Genomic DNA, 16,643 nt, shown 5'->3' with positions numbered 1-16,643 from the left:
TCATTTTAAAAATAAGACATTTAAAATTCAGATTACTTATGTCAAACAGAACTATTTAGATGATTTCCAATATTCAGGAAAGTGTGTAGATTGTTGTTATCTCACAAGGAAAATACCATGGAATTTGGAAAGACAGAATAATGCTGATGACCTGTATATTAATAAAAAAATAGACACTATTTCACAGCTCTCAGGAAGGGGTAGTGCTTAACACTGGTTACCCAGTCTCGGTATAAAGTTCTTTACAATTGCTTGTAGAAGCCTGTAGAAGTTCCCAGGCCTTGTCCTCATTTCATTTCCCTGGAGCCAAATAAACAGAAACATATACATTATATTTTTGATCATACTTCAAGTTCTTAACAGCTTCAATTGCTATCATGATTGACAGCCCATTCTAATATCAGTTCTTTAGTTTCTGATCTAATTTTTTTTTTTCTCATTTCAAAATTCAGTATGCGATCTTTGGTCTAAGTGCTTAACATTATTTTCTTAGCTAAAACTTTGGATTCCCACACTGTTTAAGTGCTTCCTCCCATGGCTCTGCTTTTTCAGTTGAACGACCAGCCTGTCCTACCTCCCCCCATCATTTACATAAGTACCCAGCCTTGGGTACTTGTCTTGAACCTAAGAAATGGAAACAGACAAGTGGAGTCCATAAAGTCCATGTCTTTCTTAATTTATACATGGGGGTATTAATTTAACTATGTGTTTCAAAAGCAAAACAATACTCAGGATATTAATTGAGTACCTGCAATATGCCAGATATAGAAAGATTTATCTTAGTATAATCACATCCATGAAATAATAGTATTATCCTCTTCATAGTTTTAGCTGAGGAAACTAACTTTTAGTGAAAAAGTTAAATAACTCAACTGAGATTGCCTATTAATAAACTGTAGAACCAGAAAAAATTGTCTGCATCATACAGCACTATATTTAACTACAAAAGTATTATCTGAAAAGTAACTGAATTTGTATAAGTAAATGGCCTATGAACACTTTATCAGTGGTAAACATACACACAAACACATACACACAAGTGATATGCCTGTAAGAGGCAGTTACTGGTAAGTCTGGCTCTAATTAAGAGACACTAAGACCGTGAAAATCTGGATTTGATCCAAATACTCTTCTGCTCTGTGTCTCCATTGTCTAATGTCTCATGATTCGCCACATGACCTTCTGGTGGCCTTGTTGCTTTATTAAAATAGACTCTAGAGCATAGCAGTTTGGAACATAGCTCTAGGGTCTCATGGGCCTGCAGTTCATGAGCTGTAGAACTTTCGGCAAAGGACTTGGAATATTTGGGTTTCATCATCCTTTATTTGTAAAATAAATAACAGCTCTTTCATAAACTCATTGTGAAGATTATGTGGGGTATTCATAAGTTCTTAAAGTTTCCGGCTTACAGGAAGCACTCCATGAATGTGTGTTATTACTGTAGTATTTGTTGTTGCTATTATTTATTTATAGAAAATGTCATTCTCTTTGTTATCTGTTCAAAGATGAGTTCTGTTGGCAAATGTTTAATCCATTTAACTTCCTGCTATGTCTGTTTTTGTTTCCTTTTGCTGTTTTACAAACACACAAGCATACTGAAGGCATGGCTTTCTCCAGTGCCTATATGCTCTGAAAAGACCTAGAAAGAATCTGATACTGAGAAATTCCTAAGATTGACCAGGAAAACTTTTGCAACTTTATAAGTTTATGAATTATTTTGGCATAGATCAAATGAAGTATAACTTTTGGGCTGTGTACTATTCAGATATTTTATAATAGCATACTCTTACTGAGAAACTTCTTTGATGGTAGTTACTTGCTGCATGTTGTGCTTCATAAATCTGGGCTCTGGTGACTAAGAGTTGAGATTTTCTATTTTAGCCACCCCAGGTTCGACCAGGCCATCCATACCACAGGTGAGTTACATATTCACAATGATACAAGTAAAAAAGGTGATTTAAATATAAACCTCTCAAAAAAATAAAATAAAATAAAAATAAATAAATATAAACCTCTCATTAATCTAAAACAAAGGCAATGGAACTCCACTTCTGGCAGTGGTGGAATATAGGGTTTTAGACCAAATCTCCTACTGAGAACAACTAGAAAACCTGGATTGAGTGTAAATAAATTGTGGAGGGAATTATAGTGATACTAAGATCATGAGAATATGTTTGGAAGATATCTGGGAAAGAAGAGCGTGTACCACTCCTTTCCTTGAGCTGACTGAAGATGGTTAAGAACCTGAAGAACTGACCAGAACTTTCTATATATGTACAGGATTAGGAGAATAGAAAGTGAGGTTTAAGACCTATTGAGGAAGAGTAGGAGTAGTAACCCTCATTTCACTTATGGGATGAAACTAAACTTTGAATCTTAGTAGTCTCTGTATTGAGATGGTTTTCTCTAACTTAGTTGTATATCATGGAGAAAACGAAATTCTCCACTTAGAAGATAATATCGTAGAGAGCCTTAACATAGTTCTATAATATTTCATGTATAATGCTTAGTTAGTACTTAGTCAGAAGTAATCAAGCATACAATTGAACACCAGCCTGGTTCTAAACTGGAAATTTTAAAAAGACTATAGAAACTGACACCTAGAAAGCCAGATAATAGAGGTATTTATAGCATCTTTAAGATTTTATATGATTAATATACTTGAGTAATTAAATAAAATTGAGAATTAGATTTTTATCACCTAAATGGAAACTATTAAAAAGTCAAATAATCACATTTATTCCTTAAACTTATACAATATGTTTTTTATGTCAATAAAGCTGGAAAATGTAAAATCAACAATCAAGAACTAAATAATACAATAACTGAAACAAATAATAATGCATAGGATTGATACCATATTAGATACTTCTAAAGTGATAATTAGTTGGTCAGAAGACGGGGTAGATATATAAATGCTAAAAACATTATTAGAAAAAAAAGAGTAAACAGTTACCAAAATAATATTTGGTTTTTTTTTTAAGATTTTATTTATTTATTCAGAGAGACACAGAGAGAGAATGAGAGGCAGAGACACAGGCAGAGGGAGAAGCAGGCTCCATGCACGGAGCCTGACGTGGGACTCGATCCTGGGTCTCCAGGATCACGCCCTGGGCTGCAGGCGGAGCTAAACCGCTGTGCCACCGGGGCTGCCCCCCAAAATAATATTTGGACTATAGTGAAAATACCTTGTATATGATGAAAAAGTAAGAGAGAGTAGAGTTGAAGCGACGAGATAGTTACCAACAAATTTCAAAACAGCAATATTGCGAAACAACAGGCAGCCCGGGTGGCTCAGCGGTTTAGTGCAGCCTTCAGCCCAGGGCCTGATCCTGGAGACTCAGGATCGAGTCCCACATCTGGCTCCCTGCATGGAGCCTGCTTCTCCCTCTGCCTGTGTCTCTGCCTCTCTCTCTCTCTCTCTCTCTCTCTCTCTTTCTCCCTCCCTCCCTCTCTCTCTCTCTCTCTCTGTGGGTGTGTCTCTCCTGAATAAATAAATAAAATCTTAAAAAAAAAAAAAGATTGCAAAACAGCAATAACAATCCTAAATTTAATTACAGTAAAACTGCTAAAATAAAATTTCAAAAACAGTTGGGGAAAAAAACAACACATTTTCTTCAAAGAAACAACAATAAGGTTGACAGATGACTTTTCAGCAGAAACAATGGCAATCAGAGGAAAAACAATTATTATATTTTAATGATATTTTGAAAAGATGGCAATATAATAACTGCAGAAGAAAAAATTCTATGCCAAGAAAAATTATCCTTCCAAAAATGCAGGTTAGGATAAAGACATTTGTTAGATCAAAAGAAAAAAAAATATTTTTTAAATGTCCTGCCTGCACTAAAGAACAGAGAAGATGTTTTTCAAATAGAATGAACATAATCTTAGATGAAGAATGCTTAGACATTTATGAGTTAATGAAGAGCAATTGAAATGGTAAGTATATAAAAGAATATTGATTGTATAAAGTAGTAATAAACTCTTTAAGGCTTATAATAAGACAAATTACTTGACAGTAGGAACATAGAATCAAGATGATAATTAATAGAGTCAAAGTTCCTTGTATAATGTAGAGAGTGTCAATAGTATATTTCATTAGAGGTTAATAAATCATAGATATTAGTGGTAATCTCTAGGGCAAAGACTAAATGAAATGTGTAACTAATGAGTTAATGGAAGGAAAAAATAAAACAACAAAATTACTTTAAAAAGCAAAGAGGCAAAAATAGACAAAAACAAAATACATGAGACAGAAAGGAAGTAAACAACACGAAAGTTCTATGTATCTATATAGGTAATTGCATTAACATAAATGAGCTAGGAACTCCATTTAAATAGTATAATAATAAGAATGATTATATTTTATCCTTATGAAATATCATGAAGCATATTGGTGGAAAAAATACCAATGTGCTTCATATAAAACACATCTTAAACATAAAAACATAAGAATGATGTGATAAATAACAATATGGCATTAATAATGGAAGAAAAGATAGATAAGTTGAAATAACTCCTATTAGTAGCTTTTGTTCATCAAAGAACATCATTAAAATAATATAAATGTAAACCACAAAATGGAGAATATATTTGTTACACATATAACTGACAAGGAATTTATATTTTATTTATAATTCTGTAATATTAAAGAGAATTTCTACCCAATAGAAAAAATGATGAGAAAGTTTTAAGTATTGCTATTTAAAGTGACAGTTGCTATAAACATTTTGGAAAACTTAGCTATTATCTACTAAATTTGGAAAGATCAGTAGGTAGATAAACAAATTTAAATACCCAACATTTTTACTATTAAGTATATTTTATATATATGCACTCATGTATACACAAACTTCACACATTCATGCACCAAAAGACATATATGAGGATGTTCATAATAGCATTAACCAAAATAGTGGAAAAAAATGCTTCTTCAAGTGAAGAATAAAACTAAATTATAGGATATTCATGCATTGGAATAGTATGGAACAAAAACAATAAATGCAACAACATGAACAACATGAACAACATGAACATAAACCAAAAAAAAAATGTTGGAAAAAATAAGCCAGGTAAAAAGGGGTACATGATCATAAGTCCTTTCTATAAAGATCAAAAAGAGGTACAATTAATTCACAGTGAGGGTAATGGTTACCTTTGAGAAAGAGTGAGTGTATACTGATGGAGGAATTAGTGGGTGCTTCTGCAGGGCTTGTCATATTCTAATTCTTAACCTGGGTGATGGTTACATGGCTTTCTTCTTTGATTTTTTTTTTAAGACTTCATTTATTTATTCATGAGAGACACAGAGAGAGAGAGGCAGAGACACAGGCAGAGGGGGAAGCAGGCTCCATGCAGGGAGCCTGATGTGGGACTCGATTCCAGGACTCTGGGATCACAACCTGAGTGGAAGGCAGATGCTCAACCCCTGAGCCACCCAGGCGTCCTTGGCTTTGTTCTTTTTATGATCGATCATTCATAGAGTGTACAATTGTAATTTTCCCTTGCTGTTTTGTGTGTGTGTGTGTGTGTGTGTTACACTCCAAACAAATTTGTTTTAAATATAGCAGACCAAACAGAACGCAGAGGTTTGTTTTTTTTTTTTAATAATAAGCTTACTCAGTGCTTTCTAAAGTTCTCTTCCTCATCTTTTTCCACTCTTCTGTTGTTGATTTCTTTTTCATAGAAAATGAAGCCTATGCTTTCACACAGCAGTTGCCAACTAATGGATAGAGTCTGACCTTATATGCTTTATAATATGCATATTGTGTTTAGAGTATGAAGTTTGTTAGAATGCTTAATGGATATAAACCTTGTACTTCACTCAGTTATGTATTTCCCTTTTAAGCTATGAGCTCTGTTTTAACAGTTAGGCTGTCTTATTTGATATGCGCATCCTTAACCTTTAGCAAAGTATCTCATATATCCTAGTAGAGTCAACAGATGTTAAGAATTCATTTATCTAGCTCATATATTTTCATCACCTTCTATGTACTGAGCACTTTTCTACTATTGTTGATGTTGAAACCAATGATCAGGATAGAATAGGCTGCTGGTCTCATGGATTGATTATAGATAGCTACTCTCCCTTGAATCCAATATGGAGAGGCTTTTTTTTTTTTTCCTTTCATAGTGGATCACTTAAGTTCTGAAGCTCAAAAGAAAAAGAAAAGAAATTTCTAAGGGATTCCCAATAAATATGTCCCCTCCAAGGACATCTTCAGATGTTCAGATGACCCTAAAGGGTCAATGAGGCACCATTATCCAGTTTAGAGATGTTCCTGGCTAGAGGTATATGAAAAGAAATCTCTACAGTAAATGGGAGTTTCTTCCAGGCCAAAGATGCTAAGAATCACAGTCTTAATCTTGAGCCTCTGAAGGTTCCATGAAGACAACCAAGCATTTTTACAATATAGAACCTCTCAAGTTAAATGTTGCTGTGTGTATAAGGAGATGGGACTGTGGCTGCTGCTGCTGCTGCTGGTAGGTCACGGCACTGAATTTCAGCATTCAATCAATACAATGGTGAAAAATTGAGAGCTGAATGATATCCTGTTCAGGAAGGTAAAAATGTTACCTTGCTGTGTAAAACAAAATGATCAGTCTTTGTCAACTCTTACTGATGAAACAAATTAGCCTAATAGGGGAGATTGAGAGAGCTGCCTACTAAATTTTGAATGCTGCCAAAGACTTCTTTATCCAAAAGTAACCGCTACAGCCAATTGCAATCCTGAAAACCATTCTTAGAGTCATTTCTTGGAATTCTCTTCGTAATACTTCTCATAAAATGTAAATACTTTTGGAAGAGTTAACACTAATTTAGCCACATTGAAAAGTTAGTGGCTCATATGATTTTATATTTTTTCTAAGAATAACCATATTGGCCACCTGTTGAGAACAAAGGAGAATGGTAGAGGGCTTTGTACTTTGAGCACAGGGAAAGGTTATAGTTTCTGGTGTCAAGGAGACTTGAGTCTCTAAACCTAGCTCTGAAACATTTTGGTTATGTGATGTACAAATTACGTGATCACTTTGAACCATATGTTGCATGAAAAGGAGTGATAAGATGCTGTCATCATGAGGAGCAATTTAACAAATGAAATCACATAGCATTATGTTTGGTAGAGTACTCGGCACCAAATAATTGCTCAATATAGGTAATTTCCCAACTTGAAGAGAGGAAACTATAAAAAAATGAAATGGCATGTTTCTGGAGAAAAATATAACCATTTTAAAATGTAACTTGCTGTGCAATGGTAAATTCTTCCAGATGATGGAGGAAGTTATATGTCAATAGAATTCCAAGGAGATATTTCCCCAAGAGATGTTACAAATATCAAAGAAGGCAAAACAACCAAAAAGAATGAAGAAAGGTTAAACAATCTGTTGGTAAATTAGTGTTAGATTGCTAGCAAAAGGATAAGCTAACAGACTGGGGAAACATGTGTTGACATGATGGGTGTGAAAAGCCGGGAAAGCAATAATGTTGGAAAAGACTTGAGAGATTGGTTGTCATCCAATTAATTAGCTGCAACACATGCCTGTGTGATTTTACACCACACAAGAGATTTTTCCCACGTGACAGTGATGTGAATGCACCTGGCATATTCCATTTAACAGGGCTTCTTCAGTCCCTCAACACTGAGGGAAAATCAGAGTGATCAAGAACAATGATTAAGGATCTTAGCAGGCTGTTCTCTAATGAAAAAAATGAAGCAACTGAGTAACTAGACCTTGATGGGTATAGCCAGATGAAAATAAATACAAACTTGTTATAACATGACTCACTATTACATAGCCAGAAAAACCACCAGCCCATAAACACATTCTCCAGTCTGACTCCTTAAAGTAAATACAGGGGATAAAACTGTTGGATTATAACACAGAATCAATGCTCTCCTATTTTGCCAGGGTCTACTGGAAAACCAGGATCTGCTGAATTTCCTGATGAGAACCTCTGGACAGAATACTTTCAATCCCTTCCCCATTCTCCCTTTCTGAACCAAGTCTGTTCCATCTCAAACTACCACCTTAGGGTGCTTATACTCTGAACACATTGGACTACTGAGTGTTGTTTAAACAGGTTTTGGAATTTTCTATTTCTCTCCCTTATTCATCCTATTTCCTTAGTTTAAGGTTTTCACCTTCAATTCCCACCCATGATGGAATTTTCTAGCACTCCCAGACCTACCTTTTCTTCTGCTCAATGAGCTGGGTGGCTAACTACTTTGGGCTGCATCTCCTGGACTCCTTGCCCTCTGGCTTCTTCTTCTTCTTCTTCTTCTTTTTTTTTAAGATTTTATTCATTTATTCATGAGACACACACACAGAGAGAGAGAGAGAGAGAGAGAGAGAGAGAGAGAGGTAGAGACACAGGAAGAGGGAGAAGCAGGCTCCACGCAGGGAGCAGACATGGGACTCGATCGCAGGTCTCCAGGATCATGCCCTGGGCTGAAGGCAGGCACTAAACCACTGAGCCACTCAGGGATCCCGCCCTCTGGCTTCCCACTGGGTTAGCCAGTGGGAGGTATTGGCAGATCTGAGACTGCAGAGGGAAAGATAAAGAGTTTTGTTTTGGCAGTGTCTATGATCCTCTGTCTAAAACCACAAGTTCCCTACTGTAATAACCCTTTGTTTGAGTTACAGTTATGTTTCCCTGACCTTGACCCTAACAATCTAAGAAAGGTAGGGACATCATGCTCTTGTTGGCCCCAGAATGCTTTACCATCCCTTATTTATCCCTCTAACCCTGCTTGTACATTTGCACTAGTCTGTTCATTAGATTTTTTTTTTCAATCTCTATTTTTTTGAGAGTACCATCAGTTTCTTCTCATATATGAAATCTTCCTTGGTTTTTCTACTTGAAACATACCTCTATTCTTATGCTCTTGGTATAATTATAATAGCTCTTACAACAGAGAATATGACAATTTTTCTATAACTCAATTTGGTTTTTATTTTGATTTTTGTATTCTAACTTGGTGACAGACAGTTAACGATCAATTTGAGATCACTCCACTCTCAAAGCAGTGTCAGATTTACAGGGAGCTTCTGTGGTTCTGGCAAGGTACAGAGTAACCTATGCTTTGGTCACCAGTCTAGTCTATCCAGTTGCACATCTGTAATGGATATGGTGATGCCAGCCCCAGATCTCTCTTTAATGAAGGGCATGTAGCCTCACTTGCTGAGATTACAGAAGATAGCTTTCACATGATACCACATTACTCAAGGTTATGACCTTCCTAGGGCTACATATATTCAGTGACAGTTCACTGTGGGGATATAAAGCCTCAGACATCTCATCTAGTGAATGGTAACTCTGAAAGGCCTTTCCAGTTCCAGTGTGTCTCAGGTTGGTTGATTATTCCCATGTCCCAAATCCATCTCTCCCTCTGTACTAACTGGTTCTTCTGCCTCCCTTCTACAGGTGTTGATCCCAAGGGTGCTTCCTAATGAACTTCCTGCACACTAAACTCCATTTCAGAGCCTTGCAAGGGATCACTGCCTGCAAAATATCTTCGGTCCTACTTACTTCTCGGTAGCCAGTTGTAGCTGACGTTTTTGTCTCTTCTCCCTGTCTTAGTACTTCCTCCTATTTGCATTCTCTATATTATATTGCTGTAGTGTTGCTACAAATTGTGGCTTAAAACAACAACACATGTTTATTATGTCAAGTTTTCCATAAATCAGGAGTTTTGCCCCATTATTTGGGTTTACCAGTCTCACAATTTGTCAGCCAGGGCTGTAATCTAAGCCAAGGCTCAGCTAGAAAAGGAGCCACTTCCAAGCTTACTTGGTTGTTAATAGCATTCATGTCCTTGTGACTGTTGGACAGTTTTACTGACTGTCATCTTGGAGGCTACTTGTAGCAACTGAAAGTAGGCCTTTAGACATGGCCCCTTGCTTCTTCACAGCCAGCAAGGCAAAGAGTCTCTTAACAAGATGTTAGTTTTAATCTTATGTTATTATGAAAGTGACATTCCATCACCTTTGCTGTATCAATGGCCAGAAGCAAGTCATACTCCCTGGCCCCACTCAAAGGAAGAGGGTCAGAAGGCATAAATAGCATGTATGGGGGGTCACAGGACCTCCCTAAGTTCTCTTCACTATACTCTGGCAATTCTGAGGCTATCTATGGCCTCATCTATCTAGTAGCATCAAGCAGCTCTTCTCTTCTGGACATCTCTTGGAATCTCCCTGGATGGTAGGAATCAGAGCATTTCTCTCCTGGGTCAAGCAAACTCTTATTTATGTTCCTTCTGTATCAGAAAAAAATACGAAGGCACAAAAAAGAAAGTGGGGAGAATGAAGACTGTGTAGCCATCCTGCTGAAGTGGAAAGAGAGGAGTGGTGGTCATGAACTATTGCCGTGTTCCAGAATCTGCTCAATGGTTTCCTCTCATGTTTGAGGGAAAGAAGGAAAGCAGAAGGATGGGAAGGAAAGAGAAGGATAGAGAAAGCATTGGTGATATTAGGAGGCATTCACTGTCACAGAGTACTAAGCATTTCCATCTCGCAACAGCTGGCGTTTCAACAAATACTATGATTGACAATTGAATCTTGAATTTTCTACATTAGAATCTAAATCACTCAGCTTGCTACTAATTCTCTTACCTACAGAGTAGAACAACAAATTCTTCATAGTTGTTTAAGGGAGAGAAATTTTGGACACTCTTACTAAGTAAGCTAAGAAGCAGCAAATTCTCTTGCCATTTCATAAATTTAAGGAAGCATCCTTCTAACAAAGCCTTAAAAACAGTCTGTGTTCTGAAACATGAGACTTCACATTCAATTGATAGTTTTGCTCATTGGTATCTGTCCCTTTTCATGGATATTTAGTGCCAGAGCTGACCCAAAGCATGGATGAATTAGGCCTTCGCTGCCCAGCTTGGTGGGGGTTGGGGAAGCTGTCACAGAGTTTTTGAGCCTCCAGGTACCTTCTGCCATTGCCCTGCCATGAGTTTTCCTTTCATGTCCATAAACTCTCTCTTTAAGTAGTTTAAAGTTATGATCTAGCATTAACAGCATGTTAGCAGCCAACTCTAAAATCTTTACATATGTGAAAAGAATTCCAGGCATATTATGAACAAAATAATCTAACTTAGCCCAGTGAGAGTACTAAAGGTATTCTGAGATATTCTTGTACTGCATGATGATGAAGCATACAAACTGTAAGCATCATGTATAAAATGATTAGTGGGAATAGGGAACTAAACATATTTTTGAAAATCTTTTATGTTCCAAGAATTGTATTATGTACTTAGGTCATTTCATTGTATTTTTTTAATACCTTGCAGAGTATGTATTAAAATCTCCATTTTATAGATGAGAGATCAAGTGCTTAAAGAGGTTAATAAACTGTCAATGTCACAAAACTGGTAGGGATTGACCCAGTAATTAAGCCCAAGTCTGTGTTCTATAAATCCTATTTTTCCGCCTGCCTGTTGCCTCTTGAAATTAGTAAATCATTTGCATAGCCCTGTGAAATAATAAAAAATATACATGGGTCTCTGACCTCAGTTTCTGGCACAGAGCTCCTATAAAATCCTTGTAATTTCCTAAGTGATAAAAACACAGGGAACATCTCTTGTTCTATTTGTTTTTGACTCTATCCCTGATAAGAGCTCATATAAACCTTGTAAGTTCCTAAGTGATAAGAGAACCAGGAATATCTTTTAATCTAATGTGATGACTCTAGGTGGGCTCCTGAATGGCTCCTGGATGAGTGCTGGTCACTAGAGAGTATAAGCCATGATTAGAAGCTTGGAATTTTCATCTTCATTCCCTATCTTTCAGAGCGGGGAGAGAGGCTGGAAAGGAATTAATAATTGATCACATTTATGTAATGAGGCTTCCATAATATCCCCATAATACAGGGTTCACAGAGCTTCCAAGTTGGTTGAATACATCCATACCGAGAGGATAATGCACCCCGACTTCACAGGGCCAGAAGTTCCTGACCTTTAGACCCTCCCAAAACTTGCTCTATGTTACCTCTTTGTCTGACTATTCATCTGCATGCTTTATTATATCCTTTAATAAGCTGGTAAATTTAAATAACTGTTACCCTGAGTTTTGTGAGCTGCTCTAACAAATTAATCAAACACAGGAGGGGTCATTGGAACCTCCAATCTAAGCTGATTGGTCAGAAGCACAAGTGATAAACTGGGTGTGGGACTGGCCTCTGAAATTTGTGTGTGAGGAGTCCAGTCTTGTGGAGGACTGAGCCTGTACCTGGAGGTTCTGATGCTATCTCCAGGTAGATAGTGTCAGAACTGAGTTGAGTCTTTGGACACCTCACAGGTGTCCGAGAATTACTTGGTGTGGAGAAAAACCTCCACACATTAGGTAAAGAGAGTATCAGAAATGAAGTATCCTGTGTGAGTAGTAAAGGAGACACTCAGGTGAAAAAAAAAAAGACATAGTAGGGAAGAACTTTTTTTTTTTCTCTACACAGGAAAGGAAAAATGAGTTTCTAATTTACAAACCCCAAGAAATGTTTCTAGGGACAGCTGGGAGCAGTGAAAAAATGTAGGAAACAAGAAAAGACAGTGCGTACTCCTAAACTTTCTATTTTTTCCCAGAAGAAGTTTAGAGGAATTGGTCTGCTTACCCTCTGAGGCCAGTTGGTTTTCTGTCTGGAATTGGAAGCACAGTACCCCCCACAAACTGATGTAGCAAAACACATTGCCTCCCTCCTGTTTCTTCCCAAATAAAGATGAAAGCCCACCTCTGTGGCACTAGCTGAGTCATTACAAACAATAACTTAATCAGAAGACACTCACTAGAAAATTAAAGAGAAGAGATGTGAGAGTATGTAGTGAAAAAAGGAACCACCAGGCATCAGCAAAATCTTCCCTGCAATAGACTACCTTTGTCATTCATTCATAAGGGAGAATAATAATACATAGGAAGAGAAAGAAATCCAATTGTGTGAGGATCAGAAGCCAAAACCTGTGAGGGATGGATTAGTGGAAATTGTGTATAATCACTAACTGACTTACATAGAAAAAATAAGAAAATCCCATTGAGGTAAAAACGATTACAGAGTACAATACCTGGAACACGGAGGTGTTTGGTCATCATAACTGTAATGATTCCTATTATTATTCCTGAACACTTCTTTATATATAGAGAGAAGAATGAGCTAGTCACAGCGAGCTGGTTCTGCACTGATAAATTCTAGAGAAAACGTCTCATGTACACAATACATATAGAGGTTCAAGTGGCTTTCCTGTGAATTAGATATCAAGGGAAAGAATTTATTTTCTTAAGTCCATTAATTGGAAGGACATATGGCTTGAACTACAGGAAATAGAAGGTTTTAAAAGGCATTGCCTTGTTTTCAGTAGTGCTTTCCCTCTCATTAGCAGTTTAGACCAAAGCTCAAACATGCATTCATATCAGAATCTATAGAGATGAGGGACTCATCTAGCTCAGAGATATTTTGACGTGGGCCCAGAAAAGTTTAATAATTTAGTCAGGTTTTGTTGTCTGAAAGAAAATTAGGCTCAGTACCTGCTCTTAAGGTTGGATACTCCAAGGTTGGATCTCAAGTAGAAAAAGTAGACAACAAAGCATCCGTAAACCAGAAAGGCATGTCGATCAGAGGTGTCAATGTTGGATGGAATGCCGACGAGGTGTTTTGGAAATGACTATGTTTATGGGGGCACAAGGCAAATGAGGAGGCTTTATGCATTCTATTACTCTGTCATATCTTTTTCAACCAATCTCAGTTGCTTTTCTCAACTAAGCCTCTTCTCTACCTCTCGTTTTCCACTGGTAGAGTTTTTACTTATTTCGTGGGTTGGTTTTCTTGAAATACTTGTGTTATACAAAATCTTCAGGAAAATGAAGACTACTTGATAGCTCACCTTTCTTTGCAGGGTTTATTTTCAAGTTTGAACATTTTGAGCTGCCCTTTATTGCTTAATGCAGTGTTTTATCATACCTGGCGTTTATAATTTCTTCACTGGAGAAATAGCGCAATGTGGACTTTAATTGTAACATACCAACAACTTTTATAGAACTCTAAAGTATCATAATAGTGATCCATATGTTGTCACCAAGCATTCCTATTTTTATTTGTCCTAGCATATATGTGAATGTGCTATATTTGTTGCATCTACCTTTTGGATTGACTATTCTTTTAGGTAAATGTACCTAAGAGTTTGCTAAATGACTGACTGCTCCTAGTCTTTCTATTCAATTACCTTAACCTAACATTATCGTTGCTAGAGGGCTTCTTGGCAAACATACCTGTGGTATCTGAGTTAAATATGTCACTGTGAGCATAAAGCATAAAAGGGCGAGGAATGGCATGCTTCATCAACAACAGCACTTGACTTCTCCTTGATGATGTAGATAATAGCACAAGCTTTAGTCTGGTGACAATAGGTAGGCATAGTAACTGTGTGCTGGCTTGGCAAAAATGACAGGAAAATGAGAGTTTTGATCTATTCTGATGGGAAAGCTACAATATGCTTTCTAATTATACAAATTTAATTCCTTCTTTATATATTCCCAAGACTGCAATCTTTCTTTTTTTGACTCTTTAGGTAATGGACAATTACAAAAGAGCCATTCAAGCAAAAATGCTTTTTAAAAAGTTTTAAAGGGACTGAGAATAAAGGCCAAAATATACTTTTAATATAGGAATTGTTTTTTCCATGTTGCTGCGTTATTCTACAGAATATATTTAGTCAAACTGCGGAAGCCCCCAATAAAATTCTTATGTAGAAATTCAATTAAATAATTAAATGCTCAATGAATGTTCAACAGCAAAAATACTTTTAGAAAACTGTGGTGTACTAGATAAGGAGACACTCACCTTCCTCAAAGCTAAGAACATTGGTGGGAACTACCTATATACTTATGAGGCTTTGGAAAAATAGAGAGATATATGGAAAGAAATGGAGAAATACATGGGGAGAATAGAGATTTTTATGGGGAGACAGGAGAAACAGAGCATAAGGCCACTAGTCAAACCTTTTGCCTCACTAGAAATGCCATGAACCAGGCTGTAGCCATCAACAGATTTGAGATTTCTGTTTAATAGTATTATCCTACTTTCGGGGCTCTCATGATATAGGAGCTCTATAAAGAGAGGATCACAATATTTCTAGTGTGATTACTGCTATGATAAAGGATAGTGCCCTTAACTCTGACTGAGGAATTTGTTTCCTACAGAAACACACCAGCAGAACATTCACATTTCTCTGCCACTTTGTATTGGCTCCAAGAATCAAATGAGGTTAGTACTTAGACTTTGGGTTTAAAACTTGATCTCTATATCTGAGGAATAGCCTGAGGTAGGATGTGCAACGAATTTCCAAGTTTTCACTTTTCCTGCATTTTGGAAGGAATCAGGTGTGTTACTTACTTTCTGTCACAGAATCTGAGATACAATGAGTACAGCTGAATTTGAGACTTCAGTGGAATCAGGTGTCGAAACAAACAAATCAGGTTTCCTCCTTGTAGGAAACACAATCTAGCAGTGTCCTGAATACTCCTCTGCTGTACTGTGGAGTTTTTTTCATTGCCTTTATTTGGCATTTTTGTAAGCTATTGGATGATTTTCACCATATCTGGTTTACAGAATAGGAAACTAAACCCAGAGAAGGAAAATGTCTTCGTTACGATCAACAACTAGTACAAAGCCAAGCCATTCCTCCCCATCTGTATTAGAATATAACCTAACTTTCTGACAAAATATCGCATTTCCCAAACATTTTTAAATGGAATCAGCAGTTCTAAGTAGTGTATTCGAATAGGACAGTCCCAGGGAAGGCCTCCAGTTCCATTGTTTCAGTCCAGGCTCTGTGTTGTTGGCAGCTAGGTAGGTCTGATACTTTGGAATCAGGTTATAGTGCTCAAAGCCCAACTTGTATCAGGAGATATAACATAATTAGGTACAGATCAAAAGTTGGGGATATAGATTTTTTTTTCTTAATTTCTGAGCATTATAAATGGTAGTCAGGGAGGTAAAGACTGAAACCATTGATCATGCTGGCTCTTTCAAAATGTTATCAGCGAATTATGGTCAGTGGATTCAGAAATCAGAGCTAATCACTGCATCCTTCAGGTAAAAGACAGTAAAAGCTATCGTTCCTTAATTAATTAAAAAAATGAAGTCCCTTGTTTGGTCAGTTTCTTCCCTTGTAAAAGATTGTTTATTGCTTTCTCCTTTAAAATCCCATCTTAACCATTTCTTTTTTCATTCCCTAATTTAGCAAATTGTATGCTTTTTGCCTTAGACATTTTCAATTTTCTCAAGGCATGGCCATCAGTTTCAGCATAGTCTTTTTAATCTGTCTGGTCAATTAGTTATATTCCCAGGAATAAAAGAAATTTAATTTTCCAAACAGAGTAATGTAAAATTATAATGGTTTAAAATTAATTTTTTTTCAATCTTACTTTCTACATACTTAAAGTCTCCTCAATCTATTGTCAAAACCAAACTAGACTTTATAAGGGAATAAGAAGGATTTTCTCAGAAGGCAATTTAAATTGTCCTTTATTAATAGTGACACCAATTTCACTATCACAACTGATTGGCATTTATAAGGGCTAGGATGTATTCTCATATTTTTTCAGTTCATTCTTGCAATTAGACATTGTAAACAATAAGGCAAAGTTAA

At 36.6% G+C, this 16,643-nt stretch overlaps 1 long non-coding RNA gene across 10 annotated transcripts in view; it reads left to right on the top strand.

The window, feature by feature from the left end:
* LOC144280993 (uncharacterized) overlaps positions 1-16,643 on the top strand; it is a 276,878-nt gene that overhangs the window by 169,311 nt on the left and 90,924 nt on the right. The gene's annotated exons all lie outside the window — the stretch shown is intronic.

The sequence above is a fragment of the Canis aureus genome, chromosome 12 (genome assembly GCF_053574225.1).
Source record: "Canis aureus isolate CA01 chromosome 12, VMU_Caureus_v.1.0, whole genome shotgun sequence".
Lineage (NCBI taxonomy): Eukaryota > Metazoa > Chordata > Mammalia > Carnivora > Canidae > Canis > Canis aureus.
This window is presented reverse-complemented; position numbering and strand designations above follow the sequence as displayed.